Genomic DNA, 22,149 nt, shown 5'->3' with positions numbered 1-22,149 from the left:
TTAGTGATAGCACCATTACAATAGCTAGACCTTTTCTGATTCATAAAAAACACAGTGTGTTTGATGCTGAGACCATTCTTTGGAGGTCACCATGGTGTTGCTTTCATGTCTTAAGAACTGTGATAAGAGACACAGAGGAAAATGCAAACCTCTCACCCAGTGTGTCTATTCAGGTGGTAGATGGGCCCAGATCAGACCCAAAGCTGACCACTCCCCACCAGTACAGGCTGAGCATCCTTACATGACAATCTGAAATGCCCTCAAATCAGACACTCCGAGCATCCACATACTACCCCAACCTCAGGTAACTTCTTAGTCCGCAATGTATACCCACTGAAAACATCACATCAAATGAGTTTCCAGCTATGTGTTTGTGGAATGTGCACTAGTTTCACGTTTAGCTTGGTAATTCCCCAAGATATCTCATGGTAAGAATTCTTAAACATTTCTAAGCCTTTCAGTATTCCGTCATCTATCTGAAGCTTCAATGTTTGTTGTTGCTGCTATTATTGTTTGTGCTGGTTTTGGTTTATGGTGCCAAGTACCCTGATCTTTAGATTACTAGTTAGGAGTATGGCTGCTGGTATATTTTTGATTGGTGACATGATGTATATATTGGTTGGTGTTGTCCATATTTCTCTTTCAGAGTACCTTCCAAAAAGACTAGAACATAATGGTGAAGGCTCCATGCGGTCAGTCTCTCTTGTTCAGTGAGCTGTGTGAATGTTTTCCTCAGCCCAGCGGGGGCCCCACTGTCAGACTTGGAGACGGACTCTCTGTCCTAGCATCAGCCTGAGTTGACTGGGGATCTCCAGAGGGAAAAATTAATCTTCTAGTTCTGTCTTTCAAATAGCATGTGGAGTTCTTCTGGATTCTTCTAGTCTGTCAAAGTTTAGTGCCATCTTATAGAGCAGTGCTTCTTAACCTTCCTGATGCCGCAACCTTTTAATACAGCCCCCCATGTCAGGGTGAACCCAACCATAGAAGTATCTGTTACTTCATCTAACTCTAATCTTGGTACTGTTAAGAATCCTGATGCAAATGTCTGATATGCAACATATGTGATAGGCAACCCCTGTGAAAGGGTCATGTGACCCAGATCGTGAGCACTACTTCTGTAGTGCATTTCATGTGTTACAATTCCCTAAGTGTGCCTAAATGATAAACTGTAGTCATTAAAAGGTGAAATTGCCAACTTAGAGTTGAGAGAGGCGTTGTTTGTTTCAGTTCTGAGAATCAAATCCAGTGCCTCTTGCATGCTAGTCAAGTGCTGTTACCAAGCTACCTTTCTAGCCCTAGATTTTAAAAAAAATCTATTTATTTTTATTTTATGTGCATTGGTGTTCTGCCTGCCTTATTCTGTATGAGAGTGTCAGATCTTGGAGTTACAGACGGTTGTGAGCTGCCATGTAGGGGCTGGGAATTGAACCTCAGTCCTCTGGAAGAGCATCCAGTACTCTTAACCACTGAGCCATCTCTCTATTCCCCCGCCCCCATTACTTTTTAGAAGCTCCCAGTATTGAAAGTTGCACTGCTAACTGCCTGGTAGACTCTGACTTGAGAGGTTCTAGGGACATTTTCTGATAAAATTCTCCCCTCATTGACCTGAAGGGCTCCCCCTTCCACAAGTCACACACTGTGCTCTGGGTATGACTGTTTCAGCTGAGCTCAGCAGATGCTTCTTGGCCAAGCTCTTGCAGGGAAGCCCCAGGTTCCCCAGTGTGTCAGATGGAAAACTGGGGTGAGGTGGGGTGAGGAGAGAAAAGGAGTGTCCTGAGTCACCTGCCCTGGACTGACCCTGTTCAAGTTTGTTTTCTTCTTCAGAGAATCCTTTGTTTATTTGGAAGACGATCTGTTTCCTTTTTCTTTCTTTCTTTCTTTTTAATGGCTGAAACTTCTTTTTATTTTTCCATCTCTGTAGTCCCTTGACATAAAATTTCCCCAGTCAGACCCATCATCAATTTGGCAAGCCTGGATGGTCAGTTGTATGACTCAAAAGAGGGTATTGTTTGTTTCTCTGTGGGGCATAGACAGCTGTGGGGAGACAGGGTCTTTTCAGCAAAACTGAGAGAGTGTGCCACCTCTAGACTAAGCATGTCACTCCCTTGGGGACTGTGTACCAGGTCACTCCTGGCATGCCACATGTCCACAGACTCAGTGTTTGTCTGAATCACAGCTCTATTCCAGATCTTAGTGCCCCAAACCCTCTTGTTTTATCCAGTTGCCAAAAATCCCAGTGTGCTCTTGGCCCCAATCCGGTGGAGCTTCTTAGCATACAGCTGAGAAGGTTTCTGGATGAGGAGGCAGAAGAGGGGTGGTACCTTGTTGTAGTGGATTGTTTGGAAGGATATAGAAAAGGATGCTGGACTGGGGTCACGTCACCTTTACACAGGTGTGGTACTGGCAGTGTGGGATGGGGACAGAAAAGAGTACAAACCTCCCAATCCCACTGGGATTGGCACCCCTCAGTCCTTAAGTTTCACCTTCTGAATGTAAAGAAGAAGAGGATTCAGCCAAGGGCTGTGTTTTCCAAGCAGAATCGTTTCCTGTAATGTCAGGGGCACATCTTTACAGAGATATCGCCATTGAAAACCATTTGTTTGAAGTGGGGGTGGGGCTGAGTTGGCAGAGTGCTTGCCTAACGTGCATGAAGCCTCAGGTTCAATACCCAGCATTTCACAACCTGGTACCAGCAGTTGGGAGGTAGAAGTAAGAACTTCAGTGTTATCCTCAGCTATCGAGAGTTTGAAGCCAGCCTGGGATATGTCAGACCTTATCTCAAAACGGAGGCTGTGAGCAGTGGGGGAAGGGCATTTGTTTTCAAATAGTCAAGCATCTTCTGGTTCTTTATAATTTCTGGAAACCTCTAGTTTCTGTCAAACTTGCTGTTTCTTTCCAAAATATTCTTTACTGGCATTTACAGGAGAATAATATTTAGATAAATTAATGACATACAGAGAGATGGTTGACACAGTGTCACCATGAAAGAAAGGCAATGGCTACAGTCTCAATTATCTTTGTCTCCTCAGCCCCCTAGAGCAAGGCTGTCAGGGAGATACCTGGACCCCAGACTCTATAATGAGAGCATGAGATAGAAGCAACTGGGGGGTTGTTGAAAGGAAAGCAAAAGACTGGGCTGTGCTGTCTAATTTATGTCAACTTGACACAGTCATCTGTGAGGAAGGAACCCCAGGTGAGAAAATACCTCCATAGATGGGTTGTAGGCCAACCTGTAGAGCATTTTTTAAATTAGTGATCAATGAGGGAGGGCCCAACCGATTGTGAGTGGTACCATCCCTGGGCTGGTGGTCCTGGGTTCTATAATAAAGCAGGCTGAGCAAGCCATGGGGAACAAGCCAGAAAGCAGCACCCTCCACAGCCTCTGCATCAGCTCCCGCCCCCCGCCCTCACCAAATTGCCTTTGGTCATAGTGCTTCATCACAGCAATAGTAGCTCTGACTAGAACAGGGACCTTTCATGCCAACCCTTACGCTTTATAGACTCTGAGCCTCTGTGAGACTGGGTTTCTCATGCTATCATTTTGCTCAGCCAGCTGTGCATATATAACATCTGCTTGCCTTTTCATGACAGCTGTGCACACTTTCGTAGCGAAAGGCTTTGCACATACCTCTCTGCACTTTCAAATTCTAAGAGCCATCATGTTGAGCTTGGTCCTCAGTCAATGCTTGGTCTGCAGTCAATGCCCCAGTAGGTCACTCCCGGAACTCACACTTGAAGGGCGGGAGGGCTTGAGAACATGTTCCCAGAGAGTAAGCTGCCTCTGGGCTAGGAGTCATTCAACTTGGCTGAAAACCATGGAAATAATGCATGTTTCACAGAAAGGCTGTGTAAATTACAGCTTCTTAATTCAGAAGGAATCCAGTGAATCATGTTGGCCCTGTTCAGTGCTAGAGAGCCTGACCCTGGGTCAGAATCACCTGGGTTCTTTTTTATAAACTTTTTTTTTTTATCACTGATGGTTTCAGTTAGCATAGACAATAATGGATTTCCTTGTGACATTTTCATGCCTATGTATCACTGTATCTTGGTCAAAAACCTCATCAGTGGTTTCCCCTGGCCCTACTCCTATCCTCTCACCAATATCCATTCTGTTCCCTTCCGAAGAAAGTTATGCATTTTAATTTGCCTGAACATTTGACATCATTAGCTTGGGAGCCATAGGTGTGAAGTATCTGTGGGTGGAAATTTCCACTGTCTTCACTAACTGATGTCTCAGGACTCCTGAGAATAAAGCCTCGGGTTTTACTTCTGTTCCAAAATGTTGTTTTTCTTTAAGAAAGAAAACCAGTAAAGGGTTTGGATTGTCTGATTTTTGGATGTTTCAGAGGATAACTATGTTTCCAGAATCTTTCTGGAGGTGGGAAAGGAAACATTTGCTCCCCAGCTCCTACAGACTTGGCTTCTGATTGCCAGCCAAGCTAAGGGCCTGAGGCTTGGTGTATTGCTGCCTGCTTTTCAACTGTTCTAGCTGGTGAACCAGGCAGTGGTTGGCCTCTGTGGGCCTCTCTTGTCTGGTCTGTGCAGTGGGACTGTCGATTGCCTGCTGGGAGAATCAGAAAAACCCTCTATACAGCGGAAGTGTTTGGGAAACTAAAAACCTCCAAGAATCATCATCAGTATTGCTGTGTCTATCCCCTTGGCTCCGTTCATGGATCTTTATGATCTAAAAATGTTCCCTTTGCTCACTAGTGACATTCAGGAGGCAGCTGGTAGTATTCTAGTGAAATGAGCATTTCTCTGCTCTAGGCTGGAGCTTCGCTCTTTGGGCACCCTTCAAAGGCTGCTGCTTTCATGGGGCCCCTGTATATGGGGATGGACCTTGAGCTGTCAGGTCTGCTGCCCCTTGCTAAGGCCTGATTGGACCCCATCCCATTTCCTCAGAAACTTCTCTTTGTATTCCCAACAGCTGGAGATCTGTTGTGATCCGAGTCTTTGGGCAACCGTGTGTTCTGTGTTTATTTGCTCAGAGCTTGTGTCAGCACTGGATTCCTAAATCTCCCCTCCCCCTCTGAGGACCAGAGGGACTGGAAGAGCCCAAATGTCCTGCTATGGGGAAGGCATACATGATCCTGGGCCTAGGAACCCCTGCCTGAGAGATACTCTTACAAATCCCACTGCAGATATTTTATAAGCAAAAGCTGCTGTGTGGGATGTACAGTATTTTTGGGTCCCCTGGAGGAAGATGAGCTAAGTAGCAGGGAAACACAGAATTGCCAGGGAGTTTTGGGGAACCAGACGGTCCAAGAACTTGAAGCCTTGTGAGCTGGAGAATAGAATGCCCCCAGCCGCCTCCTGAGCCTCCATCAGAGAGTACCAAAACAAACCTCTATCATCTGCATTGCTCTCAATATGCTTACCTTCCAAGCTTCGATCGAAAACCCACTCTGAGCACCCAGAGGCCTTTCCAGCCCCAAGTGTAAATGCCGCCACAATCCTTCCCAAAGCATATGATCAGATACCCAACTCCTGGTACCAGTTTCTACCTTAGTTAGTGTTTATATTGCTGTGTTAAAACACCATTACCCAAAGTAACTTGGGAAGAGAAGGTTTTACTTTATGCTATAGCTTGTAGCCCATCATTGAGGGAAGTCAGGGTCGGAGCTCAGGACAGGAACCTGGAGGCTGAGCTGCTGCAGAAACCATGGAGAGGTGCTGCTTACTGGCTTGCTCCCATGCCTTGCTATTCTACTTTTCCTTATGAACACCAGGGCCACCTGCCCAGGTGTGGGTGGCAGCATCCACAGTGCTGTGAGCCCTCTCATACCAATCACCAGGGAAGAAGATGTCCTCCAGGCTTGCCTGTAGACCAGTCCTTATGGAGGCCTTTTCTCAATTACGGTTCTCTCATCTCAGATAACAAATTGACTAAAATAAATAAATAATAACAGCAAACAAACAGCGACACAGGCGTCAGGTTAGGGTGTGGCATTGTGTAGTCCATTTTCCATGTTCGGAGACTGCCATCAGCCCTTTATGGTTTTGGGCAGGTGGCAAGCAGGAAAATTAAACCACCAGTAAGGGATGGTGCGTGGAGCTGTTTGTCACTCGGATTACCTTACAGGACAAGGCTAGGAGAGAGAAAATGAAATCATGTCTGCAGAAAGCCATGTGCAGTTACAAGAACAAAAGGAACCCAACTCCCATCGAGGATCAGGAAGTGCCACACAGGGCCAGACCACATGGGAAGGACATGTGTCACAGCACCAGCAGGCCAAATGGTGGCAAACTAGGATCTGTGTAGACATGGATCCAGTTCTGACCACCAAATGTTACTGTGTCTGCAACACAGAGTGGAAGGGTCTCCCATAAATGTACAAATACCAGCTCACTATTAGTTATTACACCAATCCAGGTGTTAGGTTAGCCAAGAACAAAATCTGCAGATCTCCTCCTCCTCCTCCTCCTCCTCCTCTTCCTCCTCCTCTTCCTCCTTCTCCTCCTCCTCTTCCTCCTCCTCCTCCTCCTTCTCCACCTCTTCTTCCTCCTCTTTCTCCTCTTCCTCCTCCTCCTCCTCCTCTTCCTCCTCCTCCTCCTTCTCCTCCTCCTCCTCCTCCTTCTCCTCCTTCTCCTCCTCCTCTTCCTCCTCCTCCTCCTCCTCTTTCTCCTTCTCCTCCTCCTCTTCCTCCTCTTCCTCCTCTTCTTCCTCCTCTCCCCCCTCCTCCTCCTTCGATGAGCAGCTCCACGTGGGACAGGGAGGCAACGGAGAAGCTGTTACAAGTCCTTGCAGTTGCTGTTGCTGGTTAATAACATCTAGTGCAAACCTGAAATGCTTAACACTTAAGGTAGCAGGAGAGGGGTGGAGAGGAGACAGAGGAGGAGGGAGCTGGGGTGAGGGGGAGAGACAGGTTCATGCACTGACAGGTGTTTCCTGGCTAGCACTTGTTTAACAAGGAAAAGAATGAAATCCAGGAAGGTTGCAGACATTGGGGCAGCTTCTCAAGAGAAAAGAATCTGCCAAGGCTGTCAGGATGGATGCAGATATAGCAGGAGTGACGAGCAGAGGAGAGAACTGCCACAGATGAAGGAACTCTCTAGAAAATGTGCACACTCCTAAGAACAACAAACAGGCTTACTCTGTGGAGAACCACCCATTTGGCCGGAGCCCATGGTGGGGAGGAGGCAGGAACTGGAGGAGAGCGAAGCTTTTCTCCAGATGTTCCCGTAGGGAAGCTTCCCTTGACCTGCCTTCTCTCTGTGCAAGGTCCCCTCAGGACCATCAACAGACCACAAGGGCCACCAGAGCACAGCCAGGTGCTTCCCGCTGGCCACCTGTCAGCTGAGCTCATCTGCCCCTCCCTAATTGAGTCAGCAATCCCTGCAGCTGTGGGCCAGCGCTGTGCCCTTGCAGGGCCAGGTGGCTGGCATTTACTAAAGCAGCCCCTCAGCCTTGGCTGATGCTGGGAGTCACAGGGGATACGGATAGGGAAAAGCGGGGGGGGGGGCAAGTCAAAGCCACCAATGCCTGAAACATGCTACAGGACTGTAGCTGAGTCAGTCTGGGATGCAGCCTGGCTTGGGGGGTTATTTTGTTTGTTTTGTTTTATTACTTAAACCTGCAGAAGTGATGCTTTATTGTGTAGCCATGGCAGAGAACTGGAGGATTAACCACATACCTCATTTCTTCTGGTGAATTTACAAGAGCTGTGGTCACTGACAGAAGTGTATCCTCTTCGTTCTTATCCTCTGCCCATTAGAAAAAAACTGTACTTGTGTGTCATACCTCCCGCATCTTAAACTTTCCTATTTTCTAGACTTTTAATTGACACATACAAATAAAGGTCTTAAAGAAGGTCAGGGGACATAGAGATGGCTCAGCTTGGTAAGGTGCTTGCTGCACAAACATGAAGACTTGAGTTTAGTCCCCCAGAACCTACAGAAAAAGGGTAGATGTTAGAGGCCCAGGAGTTGATCAGAGCATAGAGTTGCTTGTGTGACTGCCTAATAACCTGAAATTGATCTGTAGATCACACAAGGTGGCAGGAGAGAGCCTGTGATCTTTAAAAAGCACCTAGTGGCTTGTATCAACTAGAGGTACATATACCTCTCTGTCTCTGTCTCTGTCTCTGTCTCTCTGTCTCTCTCTCTCTCTGTGTCTCTCTGTCTCTCTCTCTCTCTCTCTCTCTCTCTTTCTCTCTTTCTCTCTCTGTCTCTCTCTCTCTCTCTCTCTCTCTCTCTCTCTCTCTCACACACACACACACACACTTGTTTTTTTAAAGTTGGCTATGGTGGATCATCTTTATAATCCCAGTGCTGAAAAGATGGAGATAGAAAGAATTCCCAGGGTTTGGAGACCAGCCATGCTCACTGACTATGTGACCTTTAGGTCTACTGAGAGACCCAGTCTTGAAAAACTGAGGTGGACATTGATTGAGGACAACACTTGACACTGACCTTCGAGTTCCACATGTGCATGTGTGCATGCATGTCTATACACACATATACACACACACACACACTCAGTCAAATGGTGCAGTGTGATATCTGTTTATAAATATCCTGTGTGTATCTTCAGCCAGGCATTTCTCTAAAAATCGAAGTAGAGAATTCTTACGAGTGAGAAGCCAGAGTATGTCACAGTACATTGAAGATCTCACTTTAGAAAGCTGCACTTCAGGCAATGAGACAGGGCGAGCAGTTTGATGAATAAATTCGACATGTAGACAAACACCTTTTCATTTTCATAGATTGGCAGGGCACTTGGACTTCATTACTGTCTCTTCAGGGGACTTTGTGACATTCCTTAAAGGTAGGCATGCTCATATGATGGCAGGTGAAGTAAATTGATGTGGGCTGAGAGGACCAGGTTTCAGATGCAGCCAGGAAGGGTTCTTTAAACATAGCCAGAGCCTGCTGTTAGAAGCAACGGAGCGAAGTGCCTCACAACGGAAAACCTGTGGCTCCATTAATCTGTGATAAAATTTGAATTTTATATCCCACACTTGTCTTGCAGAAGCTGGCGCACCGCTAGAGCTGTCCCCAGTGTGCTCTGCTGTATTTTTCCTCTGCCCAGCTGTTTTTACATACACATTATAAATCCCTCCCAAAGGCTGACTGACCTCCAAACACATTCTTCAAAATATTTTCTAGTCTAAAGACAAGAAGCATAAGGGTAGCACATCTAAGAGATTTATTGGAATCTCAGCTTGAATTCTAATTGCGAGCACTTATGAAAATGTCAATATTAACATGAAATAGCTGGCAGTTCCTCTAATAAATGTAAATTGAATTAGATAGTGTGTAATTGGAAAAACACTCCCTTCACTCCAGCTCACAAAACAAGTTGCAGGATCCGTTAACTGCAGCAGCCTTGCCCTCTAATGGCTGGAGGCTGAAGGACAGGACTAAATACTTTGGATTCAAGAAAATAGAACTTAAGAAGAATGAATGATCGGCTGGTTACCAAATCAAGGCACATAGTAGATGTCAGTGGTGCAGAGCAGGTGGCCAGGGGGAGGGGAGAGGCGTAAAAAGGCTTTTGAGTTTCCAGGTCAACTAGCACAGAGTCTGGTGTGAAGTCAGGCATAGTGACACACACCTCGTCTTAGCTTCCTTTCCTCTTGCTATGGTAAAGTACCCTGACAAAAGCAACTTAAGGGAGAGAACGTTTACTCTGGCTCACAGCTCAAGCGTACAGTCCATCATGGTGGAGGAAGTAGAGGCAGCAGGAGCTTGAAGCAGTTGATGGTATAGCAGCACAGAGCAGGGGGATGGGTGTGCCACTGGGTTCCCTTTCTCTCTTCATACAGTCCAGGGTCTTAGCTAGGGAATGGCGCCGCCCACGGTAGGCCAGTCTTCCCTGCTCAGATAACATAATCAAGATACTTCTCTACTGGAATTCCTAGAAGCCCTTCTCCTAGGTCATTCTAGATTGTATCAAGCTGACATTTAACACCAACCCTCACACACCTGTAAACCCAGTGTTTGGTAGGCTGAGTCAGGAAGATCTCTAGTATGTGGACAGCTCGGGCTATATTAGGGTCATAATCCCATGCCCCCAACGGCAAAAGAGAAAGAGAGGAAGAGGAGACCCATATTATATATGCCTGATTTCCTGAAACAAAGCTGAAAGTCAAAATATAAAGAGATGTAAATGCCTGGAAAGTCTAGAGAATAAGCTTGGCCCATGGAATAGCACTATTAGGAGGTGTGGCCTTGTTGGAGGAAGTGTATCACTATGGGGGGCTGGAGGGGGCCGGGCAGGAGGGAGACTTTGAGATATTCTTCCAAGCCACATGGGAGACAGTTTCCTGTGTGCCTTCTGAATAACATGCTGAATTCTCAGCTCCTCCAGCGCCATGCCTGCCTGGACTCTGCAATGCTTCTGGCCAGGATGATAATAGACTGAGCTGCAGAATCAGCAAGCCAGCCCCAATTAAATGTTGTCCTTTATAAGAGTTGCCTTGGTCATGGTATCTCTTCACAGCAATGGAAAGCCTAAGTAAGACACAGAGTTGCAAGTCGAATAAGAAAGGAGGGATGTTGATAGCTATATATCTCAGACCTAAGTGAGGTATTGCATAAGCAAGCACTACTAATCAAATCTCTGGGGGAGTACGAGTGGCGATCAGAACCTAGGCGATCAGATTAGCCTCTGCTGACTTTATTACTTCTAATCTTCTTTCCCTAAGTAATTTTTATTCAGTGTGGATTATGTCTATTTTGCTTCCTCTGATACTGCTTTCTAAATCCTTAAGATGAGTTCATGTTTGGATAAGCCTTCCATTTTTAGCTCAAATAGAATTTGTAATAGAATACGCTCCCTTTCTTGCCTTATCATGGCTCCTGTTAAACAGTGGCAGCAGATAAAAGTATATGTGGTGCCCCACCGGTGCTGGCCTCTCTGTTGCCTTTTCATGTGAATTTTAGTGGGTTTTGAACGAGTCTAACAGGCCAGGCATTGTCTGAGGAATGCTGCTCTTGCACACATTTCTTCCAATGTTATATCAGTGAGGGGTGTCCCCACTTATCCAGATGCCCAGACAAGACACTCTGGGGCCATCCTACCAGTTCTCTCCTTCCCTCCCCCAACTTATGTAAATGTGTGGTAATAGTCTATTCTCTGTTACTAATACTGGATTAAAGGACGGATGAGGCTGGCATCTCGTGGTTCAGAGCATAGTGGGGCATCTGTTAAATTTCTTTGGGGGACCGTGGGCTGCTTCAGCTTGCTATAGAGTGGGAGCTAAACGGTCAGCAGAGAAGCAGAAAAGTAGCTAAACTCTCTGGATAGCTAACACATTTCTGCAGGAAGTGTGTTAATCTATCATGAGGGCCTATCCCGATGATCTACTCCTTTCATGATGCCCTTCTGACCAGCACTGCTGCCAAGGCAGAATTCAGCATGTGTTTTAAAGAGAACACACTACATTCAAAGTCAGCTGGTCACAGTTTTAGCCTGAGATCATATGAGAGTCAAAGCCAAAGGTCTAGACTAGCGTGAAGGTGTTAGAGTTTAGACAGTATTTTGAGGTATACATTGTTTTTCTCTTTCAATTTTTAAATTTTTCTTGGGATTATAGCATAACTACATCTTCCCCTTTCTTTCCTCTTTGCAAACCCTCACATATATGCCTCATTACTGTTTGTCAAATTTAGAGCCTACTTTTTATTGATTGTTGTAGTATACACAAACCACAATGACCAGCATGGTGTGATAAGCCCAGAGTGCAGTAGTGGCACACATACCTCGGTAGTAACCAATAGCTCTCTAACTGGACTTAAGATCTGTTCAACCAGAGAGAAATCATGCCGAGCTCTGAAAACCTAGCCAGTTACCTAAAGCTGGTAGTTACCATGAGTAGATGAAGATGAACTTATCAGAACTCTTTGCACAAAACAGAATTGTCAAATCTTGCTTCTCTCCCATCTTTCATCCAAGGGGGCTCCTATGAGGGTCATACTTTGAACAGACAGCAAGAGACACACAGAGTTGCTGAGGCTTAGGTTCTCAGGTGACTTTGCTGTAAAGCTCTGGCAATGGCTAGGAAAGAAATGGCCTAGAGGGCGTGAGACCAGGTGCTGGAGTACCCAGTCAGCTGCTCAACCTGGCACTTTGTCTATACCACAGCTGGGAGCTAGTCTGAGAAGTTAGGGAGCTTTGACAGATGCTTTGACCATGACGTGGAAGGCAATGAGCTATGAGTCACAGACTTTTGAAGAAGGCGGGAGAAGTCATGGTCAACACATTCAATGGACAAATCTGGTGTGATGTTAGCTATCATCAAGACTTAATAACATTATTATTCCAGCAAAAGCTATGCAACAACATGGTACTATATAGATATTGCCATTAAATTTTGAATAGGTTGGCCAATAAAGACACTAGAAGAAAAAATGGACAATAAGGAATAAAGTTAGCACTTCACGTATTTCAAAATAAATTGCAGGTGGGTAAATGGAAAAGTAAAACAAGCAAACAAACAAACAAACAAACAAACCCCAAAAACCAGAAACTGTAGAAGTATGTATAAGAATCCTTCAGTAAGCTAGGGGCAACGATGCCCACAGCAATGGAAGGAAACAGAAAGGAAATGAGTTTTATATTTGTTCCAATATAAATTAAGTTTATTATACAAAAAAGTTATACAGTAGTTACTGCAGTATGAGGAAAGCTTAATTCTTTAATATACCAAGATATACGCTCTTACAAGCTAATCTACCAACTGGAAAATTAAAGACAAAATTCCGTATAATCTAAAAAATGATTCAGCCATACCCAACCCTTTCAAATTTGCAAATTAAAGCTATGAACTGTTATGAACTTATCAACTTGGCTGAAACTTCAGAAACTGAAAGTACTCATGCACCCATCACATCCCCCAGCTAGGTGAGCAGAGCTGATATGTACTGCTTGCAAGTTTCTGTGCTGTAAGCGCTCTCAACATGTCAGTCTGAGGCTAACGTGGTATTACTGAAAGCAGCAGAAAGGAAGACTATGCCTGTGTCTCTTTTATTCTAAACTGGTCCTACTACATCTGTTACTCACAGTGCTATCCAAAGAGCATCCGAGGGAACATGCCCATACCTTACTGGTTATCTGGATTTGGGGAAGAAAGTGGTCTATGCTGGATATTACTCAGTTTCCCAACCCTGGCTTGTGGCAGTGTGTCATCAGACATTTTAGTCTTGGTCAGCCTGAATGATGAGAACCAGTGTCCCCAGGGGATTTTAAGCTGCATTTCCATCAATTTGATTGTCTTAATTATTGTCTTAGCTATTGTTCTATTGCTGTGATGAAACACCATGTCCCAGGCAACATATAGAAGAAGCATTTGATTGGGGCCTTGCTTACAGTAGGGTAAGTCCATGATTATCATGGCAGGAAGCATGACAATGGTCAAGCATGGTACTAGGGCAGCAGCTAAAGCTCATATGTGGTCTACAAGTGGCAGACAAAGACAGAGACTGTATCTAGCATGGACTTTGGAAACCTTAAAGCCCCAGTGACACACACATTCTCCAACAAGGCCACACCTCATAATCCTTCCATAACAGTTCTACCAACCTGGGCCCAAGTATTCAAATATATGAGCCTTATGGGGGGCATTCTCATTTAAACCACCGCATTGACTGAAGCTGAATGACCTGTCCACATGTTTTAGAAGCACTGGTATTTTTTTTTCTTATCACAGCTTTCCCTATTTTACTAACAGTATGGTTTCTTGAAACTCAAGACTTAAAGGATTTAGCCTGTTATTTAATGCATAAACTGCAAATGCTCTTTCCTGGTTTACAATCTCTTTGTGGTATTCTAATGCATAATTTATGTTCTTTGTAGTCCAATTTAGTAGCCGTTTTCTTTATTGTACCTTCTGGTCTTGTGCTAAACTCAGACTTTCTTGACTCTGAGACCAGAAAGCACATTCTTCATGCTCCCTACCAGGGTGTTTTAAATCGTGTCAAATTAAAAGTGTTTATCTTTTACATTTACAGGGAAATTTACACTGCTGTCAGATACAACAGGCAGACAAGTATTCCACTCCCACCCCCCGATGGCTAACAAATCAGCCTGACAACACTTCCAGAAAAGCACGTTTCCACACTTAATGCTTATCTTTATCACAAATTCTTGGTTTTGGAGGCTTCAGTTTTTTCTTTTCTACATTGATCCCTTATTCTGTATCTTTGGATATAGAAGCCTATTCTATATGTTACATATGTGTATATGAACATATGCAAACCATTACATAATCATATGATATATATCTTGTTATATGTATCATATAAGTGATATGCAATCTAATATAGAATATATAATATAAACATACAATAATAAAGTTGTATAATATAGAGCAGACAATGCATAACACTCATTATCTGCTGAGATACCACCCTCTCCTTGCTCATTAATCCCAAGGATCCTTGAATGGACTCTTTCTGCATCCCAACTCCACATACACACTCAAGAGAATTCTGTTGTCTGATGGGTCTATGGTACTGTCTAGATTAACAAATGGTCAATTGGCATCTCTAAGTGCAGTTTTATTGTTGGATAGCAATTTGGCTTTCCCCTTTGCTCTTGACTGTCTTTAAATCAAGAAGGCTTATGTGAAGGGCATAGTAGAGAAACCACCAAAATGCTCCCTTCATGGTTTTGAAGGGGGAGGGGCAGGTGGGTTATTGTGGAAGGGTTTCTAAGTTTTCCTTATGAAACTTTTGCAGGTTTCTCACTCAGCTAACTCCTAGGTATTCAATCTTACTTGTTGGCATTGCTATTAATTCCTAATTATTTTAATCCAGCCTTCCTCCTCTTTATCCATAGATTTCTGGGAGATTCTTTTCTGTTTCCAGCTAAAAGTATATTCTCAGCTAATAATGATTTTCTCTCTAACAATTTTTCTAAGTTTCAGCTATTTGTTTTCATTAATGCCTGTAAAGCAATGTCAAATATAATTGTGGCAAGATGGGTTTCTTACAAGACTCAGAGGATCCAAGTGAAAAATCGTATTACTAGTTCTCAACTTCTGGTCTTTGTCACATTGATTTTTCCAACTAGAACAGAATGTTTAGAATCCAGACCATTCAAGACTTCATTTCACTAGGACTATGAATGGTATAAATCCCAATATTTGGGAGCCAAAAACTTAAGGAAAAAGCTAAAGAATGTTTTATCCTGGGATCCTGGGTGCACATGTGCCTGTGCGTACACACACACACACACACACACTCACACTCACACTCACACTCCTACTGCTTGTATCATAGCTATCGTTTTAATGACCCCCAGCTAGCTCTAGGGTACCTGCTTTCTCTACTGCCTATGTGGACAGAGTGAGTTGAGCCCTGCTGTGCTCCCCTGAGCTCTCAGGATTCCTCTCTTTTTCCCATGGGTGAGATTTTCATGGCAGTTGGTGCCTCCCAACCACATTTAATAAACTGCAATAACAAATGCAGAATAGATGCATCACCCACAATTTTACAATTCAAAGGAAAGATGAAAAACAACCACAGGCTGACCTTGGGCCACCTTTATTTTGATTTCAATTACAGTAAAGATGGCAATATGAGCTGTCTGTCTCTTCATGATCTTGGGTAGACTCAGCCTCTTTCTGATGCTGGGACCCCACACCTCTCCTGGTATTAAGCATTCTTTGACTTAATTGTCGTGTGATTGTGTTTGAGGTGGGGGTTGCTATGTATCCCAGGCTAGGTTCCCACTATCCACCAGCCTCAGCCTCCCAAGTTCTCATATTACAGGTACTTGTCCCACTGTGCATAGCTGGTTCTCTTCCTGAAAGCAGCTACAAAAGGCTGGAAAGGTCTCTGAAATAACCCTAAACGTATCTGACACTGGAAAGGTGAGGAACCCTTGATGGACCCTATACATGAGACACGTCCCATGTGTCTATTTAACCAGGTATGGGGAGGCAGATGAGATGAGGTCCCCCAGACGAATGTTGGAGCATAGTTGGTGTGGTTTCTCTGCAGTTTGGGACTTGAGAAGCCCAAGGGAGAACTTCGCAGTGACCTCTACTGCCTTGTGCTTCTCTGCTAACCCTGAGTGGTCTGCAGTGGAAACTGCTTAAATCGACCTAATGGACTAAAACCTCTCATTTGAATTCCTTTGAGATAACATGCCTCTGGACCCCTCAGCCTGTCATTTCCCCAGTGTTGTGGTTATATTTAGATGATTAATAACATTAATTAGCTCATGTGTTTACTTTTATGTAAAAACCCTAGGTGTTAGAGCTGAGTGCTTCTTTTCTTATTTAGATGATATTCTCTGTGGTCACAGTCAGCCTTACATCCGTCCTTCCATAGATACCTCAAACCCTCTTCTCCAAGTATGCCTAGTGACCTGTAAGGATTTTCTGCAGTTTTATTCAAGTTGCTTTGTCTTGATTCTGTCTAACAAAATGCCTATGGATATTTAAAACTTCTGAATAATACCTATGCAATATCTAGCTATATCTACCCTGATTTTTAAAAGAAGTTCTCCTTCACCCACCCAGTCAGACCTTAATTCCCCTTCAAAATGGTACTCAGATTTCCTCTCTCTGTTTGGCTGGTGCTGCATGCACTGTGAGCTTCCAGAGTCTTCAAGCACGAAGCAGTGCTAACTCCCCTCTGATTGCTGTAACTTCCCCCTTCCTGGGCTAGCTGGGCTCTGCCAGGTTCACACTGCCATGCCTTCTGCCGTCTAAGTCTCTGCAAGATTTGAGTCTCTGCAAGAGAGGCTCCCAGTCTCCTGCCTTCTGTCTTGAATTCTGAAATTTCTTCTGGCCATTAGGCTCTTCCTAATAATCTAGACCTGTCCTGCTAGCCCAGACAGCTTTCCCAGTTAAATGCTAATCAGACCCTCCGCTTCTCACTTCCTCTTTTGAGGGGCGACTTATCTCTCTCTTAATTCTTGTGCCTCTAACACAAGTGGAATGCCTTTGCCTCCTCCCTTTTGCCTTGTCCTTTCCAGCCTCTACACAGCTTCTCTCAGTTCTGGCCTTTGGATACCTCCTTGCCCAGCATTCCTGGGGTCTTTGGCTGTCTCCTCTGGCCTTGAGCCTAGACTACATTTCAGGTTGTATTGAGCACCTGTGTGGCTAGTTTGATCTTCTCAGCAGCCCTAGAAAAAAAGTGTTATGATCTTACCCCAGAATGAGAAGCCTGGGGCAGGGAAATTGGCTCAGTGGGTAAAGTGCTTGCTAGGCAAGCATAAGGACCTAGCGCCCAACTTAAAAGCCAGTGTGGCTTCATACACTTGTAACTCTCATGCTAGAGGCAGAGACAGGCAGATCCCATAGGTTTGGAGGCAGCAGGAGTTTAATTTGGGCTGAGTGTGATGGTGGGAATTGGAGTATAGAAACAAGATACAGACCCTGCTCCCAAGGGCCCGGGCCTAAGTGAGAGAGAGGTAGTCACATAAATAGAATCTGGGCTCGGAGTATTGTCTCAAAATGTCAGGGGAGGTATGTGTTGTGGGGCTTGGGGGTTGGGGGTTTCTTGTCCTGAGTCTGCCTACGGGAGGTGCTACCTGAGCTGAGCTGTGTCTCACAGAGATAGTGAGGGTTGCTGGGGTCGAAAATGCAAGGCAGGACATAGGAAGTGAGACTGGACACCTAGGCAGAGCCTGTGACGTGTGTCAATACTCTAGTTTATTCCATATGTATAAAACTCAACAGCAGCAGCCACAGCCATGGCCATCTTCCTTTTCGGATTCTCTGAAAGGTGTGTAAAAGGAATGGAAGTCTTCCCTGGTCCCTTGTCCTTGCTCTGAAGCTGTGTGATACCGGTGAGCTGCAAACACTCACAATGTGTAATACTGTTGCACCCTCCAGCCTCCCCCTAAACATACCACATGCCATTCCAGTTCCCTGAGTCATCCTGGTCTCTTTCCTTCCCAATCCATCCTTCAAAGGAGACATCTGCCTTTTCCCAAGGATGGGCTCCTCTCTGTCCCCCTCCTCCCTGTCCTCTGTGTCTGGTAACTCATTGGCCCCCAGGCAGTGGTTATAGCCAGTCACCCCTCCTATTCGCATCTCAACAACAAGTGAATCCATGTTCACAGTCCACATCTGCTCCATCTGGAATATTCCTTCCCAGAGGGTGGAGACCTCCAGTTTCCTGTCAGCCAATAAGTGAGAAGCTAGGTATTCAAAGGCAGGAGCACGGAATTCCTAGAGTATTGTTATCATACCATCCGAGGCCTCTTGAGCTGTAAAGAAGCTGTTTTTGGCCCCTAGAACTTCACAGAGGTAGGATTCCTTGACCTCAGTATGTCCCACCTTGACAAAACGCCCAGGTAAGAATGGCCAAGGAGTTCAGGAGGAATTAAGGGGTGGTGAGAAGGGATTGTGAACACTTTAGAAGCTTCAGAGCCTTCTTATTAAAAGTGGTAAGCTACAAAGTAGTTGAAGTCCTGACCTTGTATTAGTGTTCACAAAGGACATGAGCAACCTGGCAGAGCTTATTAGCTGAGGCTAGGCCATTAATTTTTTTTAATTAAAAACCACAAATAGGACATTGAAGATAAAAAAAAAAAAACACATGAGACTATTACCAGAATAAAGAAAAAAAAATGTGGAATGTGGGAGTGTAGCTCAGTTGGTAGAGCACTAACAACCAGGAAGGCCCTGGGTTTGGCCCCAGCACTACATAAATTAGTTGGTAGGACATGCCTGTAATCCCAGCACTTGGGAGGTGGACGGAAAAGAATCAGAAGTTCAAGGTCATTCTTCAGGGCAAAGCAAGTTTGAGGCCAGCCAAGGCTACATGAGATCCTGTCTCAAAAGGAAAACAGAAGATATACAAATTAAAAAACAAAAGAAAAAACATTAACAGGAAAGCAAGTGGTTGGCTTTTATCTGTGTTCAGATGAACTGAAATCAACTTGAATTAACCTGGGGCATTTCTACCATAGACAAGTGCAAGAGGGGACCATGTGGTTAACTAGCAGTGTCGTGGGCTCTTCCTGGTCAGGGACACCTTATTAATTTTAGGCAGTTGGAAATAATCTCTCAAGAAGGAAATCTGTAAACAGAACCCAGAGTTAGGCTAGAACCATAGCCCATTCCAATCTGAGAGGCAAGGATTATCTATTGAGACACTTTAGAACCCCCAGACTGCCCTTCGATGAAGCGTTCATGAAAACTGTCCAGTTTGTATGATAAATTAAAAAATCTTCTTAATTCTTTAGGAACTCGGTTTTACTTTGCTAATTCCATTCTTCCTTGTGGAAGAATGTCTAAGTCAATAAAATTCTCACTTAAAATAAATAACCCAGAGATTTGTGTGGAGAGGAGAGATGTGGATGGCCACTGGAAGCTAAGACAGGATAAGGAGAAGAGTGTGGTCATTACACATTATATATATATATACATGTATATATGTATATATGTATATATGTATATATGTATATATGTATATATGTATATATGTATATATATATATTGAAATTGTCTTATAGGTTTAATTAGTTAAAAAAAAAAAAAGAGCACAACAAATTTTTTTAAAACAGGAAAACCAGCATTGGTCTCTCTGTGATGGAATCTCACATTCAGGCACAAGAAGAATTGTGTGTGCACAAGTAAGAAAGTTCAAAGCCTTCACTTCCTTTGTTCTTTCAAGTATTTTATTTGGAGTTTTCCCTTTTGGTAAGGTAACCCACAACAAGAAAACCTGGCCATTTTAGTAATACACCTACCCACACATATGTGTGTGTGTGTGTGTGTGTGTGTGGTGTGTGTGTGTGTGTGTGTCTATATACTAGTGTATTCTTCTGTTGTATTTTCATGTTTTTTTATTGTTAGTTCTCTGAAAATACTTGTGTGTGGCAGGTTTGTTGCTGCCTTTTGTTTTCTTATTTCTCTTCACTGTTTTCTGTAGCACCACCAACTGCTTTTGTGATGTGATTATCTGGAAAGGAAGAAAACCACATTTTGATGCCAGTGGAATATTTTTTCTTGCTTTAAAATTAGAATCATTAGGCAAATCAGCCTAGCAAGACTGAGATGCCAAAGAAAATGTTTCCCAGATAGGCTGACTGGATGGTGGGTTTCTGTTCAGCTCTTTGATCTCTTTCACAGGACTTAGCCTTGTTTTCATGGATAAAATTACAGCCCAGATAGTCAAGTTTCAAATTCACCTTTTCCATCCCGATCCACAGAAGCAGGAGACACTGGCCCCCCATGTGTCATTGGCCTTTTCTTTGTGGAAGTCAATAGGCATCAGTAAGACGCCTGGCAAAACCTCAATCTCAGTGCTACAAGTCTCTGTATAAATTAATTGAGATGTTTTTATGTATTATTGTCTCTCTCTCTCCCTCGTGTGTGTCTGTGTGTGTGTGTGTGTGTGTGTGTGTGTGTGAGAGAGAGAGAGAGAGAGAGAGAGAGGGAGGGAGGGAGACGGAGAGGGAGGGAGAGAGGGAAAGGGAGAGGGAGAGGGAGAGGGAGAGGGAGAGGGAGAGGGAGAGGGAGAGGGAAACAGTCTAGGGGAGTCAGTTCTCTCTGTCTCCCATTGGGGTTCCAGGGACCACACTCAGGTTGTCAGACTTAGCGGCATCACCTTTGCTCATTGAGCGATCTGGTTCACCTCTCGCTGAGTTCTTTTAACATACTTTCCCTTAAGATAATTTAGATTAAATAACATGGCTGACTGCAAACTATAGCACTTATGAGGCATAAGTATGCTGACATTAAATGGAGGGGCTAAGTACAGGAAGAAGAGGGTTCCTGGCTCCATGTAGACAAAATGGGGCGTGACAGCTAGTCGTGTCTGGTCGTTCACTGGACAGTTATTGGCTGTGTGTCTACTACAGGCTGGATACTCATAAGCCCGGAGCAGGGCTTCTTACCCTGACATTCGTAGAGAGCTCATTACATGAGCTGAAACATATAGTAAACACACGGACAAACACTGTGTTGGGTGGGGGGAGGGATGGTAAAAAACTTAAGTACAAAATACAGTAAGAAGACAAGGAGAAGCTGTACACATTAGTATATCGAGCCTCAAGAGGCAGATGTTTTAAACTGGGATCCACAGAGCTCTTCCAAAAGTTCAGTAGGGAAATTCCAGAGTATATGAACCCCAATAGGAAACAATTCATCAGACTCTTTTTTTAAATGTATTTATTTTTATTATTATGCGCATTGGTGTTTTGCCTATACATCTGTTTGTGTGAGGGTGTTGGGTCCCCTGAAACAGGAGTTACAGATAGTTGTGAGCTGCCATGTGGGTGCTGGGGACTGAAACTGGGTCCTCTGGAAAAGCTGCCAGTGCTCTTAACCACTGAGCCATCTTTCCAGTCCCATCAGCCCCAATTCACTAGACTCCTACCTAGACTCTTCCAAAGTTCTGAATGTAGACAGTAAGCCGCAGCAGTGTTCCTGTGCCTGCAATGTCCCTGTTACTGCAGATCTGAGTGTCACTTACGTAGCAATCATGGCAAACACTAAAAGCACTGAGAAATCTCATTATTCAGTACATTAGGCCGGCACGTAGACTTTTACAATTTTGAGGGTGATATGGTATATTTCATTTCTTTTTCCTCCTTTTCCCCCAAACACTTAAGCACCTTGATCCACGAAGCAAGTTGTTCTTAGACTATACCAAACTGCTAAGGGGCAACAGTAGAGCTTCCTGCAGGCTTTCTCTGAAAGGCTTCATCTCAGAAAATGCAAAATACGAGTGCTCTGGGCATGACATGTAGTACAATGAATAACTTTTTAATGGATCCACCTAGAGCACTCTCAAGAGAAACTGGTATATCGTTATCATCAGAAGTGTCGTTAGAAAGAGTACCATGGCTGGTAACTGCATCCCTGCCACCTTATGCCTCTGGGCCAGCTATGTGGGTAATGACTATCATCAAAAGATACAAATTGGCTTGGTATTGTCACAAATACAGTGTCGGACCTCCTTGATGTTGTCAGGGCCCTTCCAGAGTTCAGGAGACCACGTTCTCAGGACCACTGCAGTAGAGTTGAGTGCCAAGTGTGGTAATTCCTCTAGGCACTTCAGCTACTGAGGGAGTGCTACCAGCAGACACATTATTTTGGTGGTTGGGGTAGTGTAAAGCCTAACTCTGAAGTGGAAGTTTTAGCTATGCTTTTTTAGAAAGATTATTTTATTTTATTTTATTTTATTTTATTTTATTTTATTTTATTTTATTTTATTTTATTTTATTTTATTTTATTT

At 44.2% G+C, this 22,149-nt stretch overlaps 1 protein-coding gene across 1 annotated transcript in view; it reads left to right on the top strand.

Annotated features, from left to right (window-relative positions):
• The window catches only part of Ust (uronyl 2-sulfotransferase), a 293,554-nt gene that overhangs the window by 205,638 nt on the left and 65,767 nt on the right, over window positions 1–22,149 (top strand). The gene's annotated exons all lie outside the window — the stretch shown is intronic.

The sequence above is a fragment of the Grammomys surdaster genome, unplaced genomic scaffold, assembly GCF_004785775.1.
Source record: "Grammomys surdaster isolate TR1022 unplaced genomic scaffold, NIH_TR_1.0 143, whole genome shotgun sequence".
Classification (NCBI taxonomy): Eukaryota; Metazoa; Chordata; class Mammalia; order Rodentia; family Muridae; genus Grammomys; species Grammomys surdaster.
This window is presented reverse-complemented; position numbering and strand designations above follow the sequence as displayed.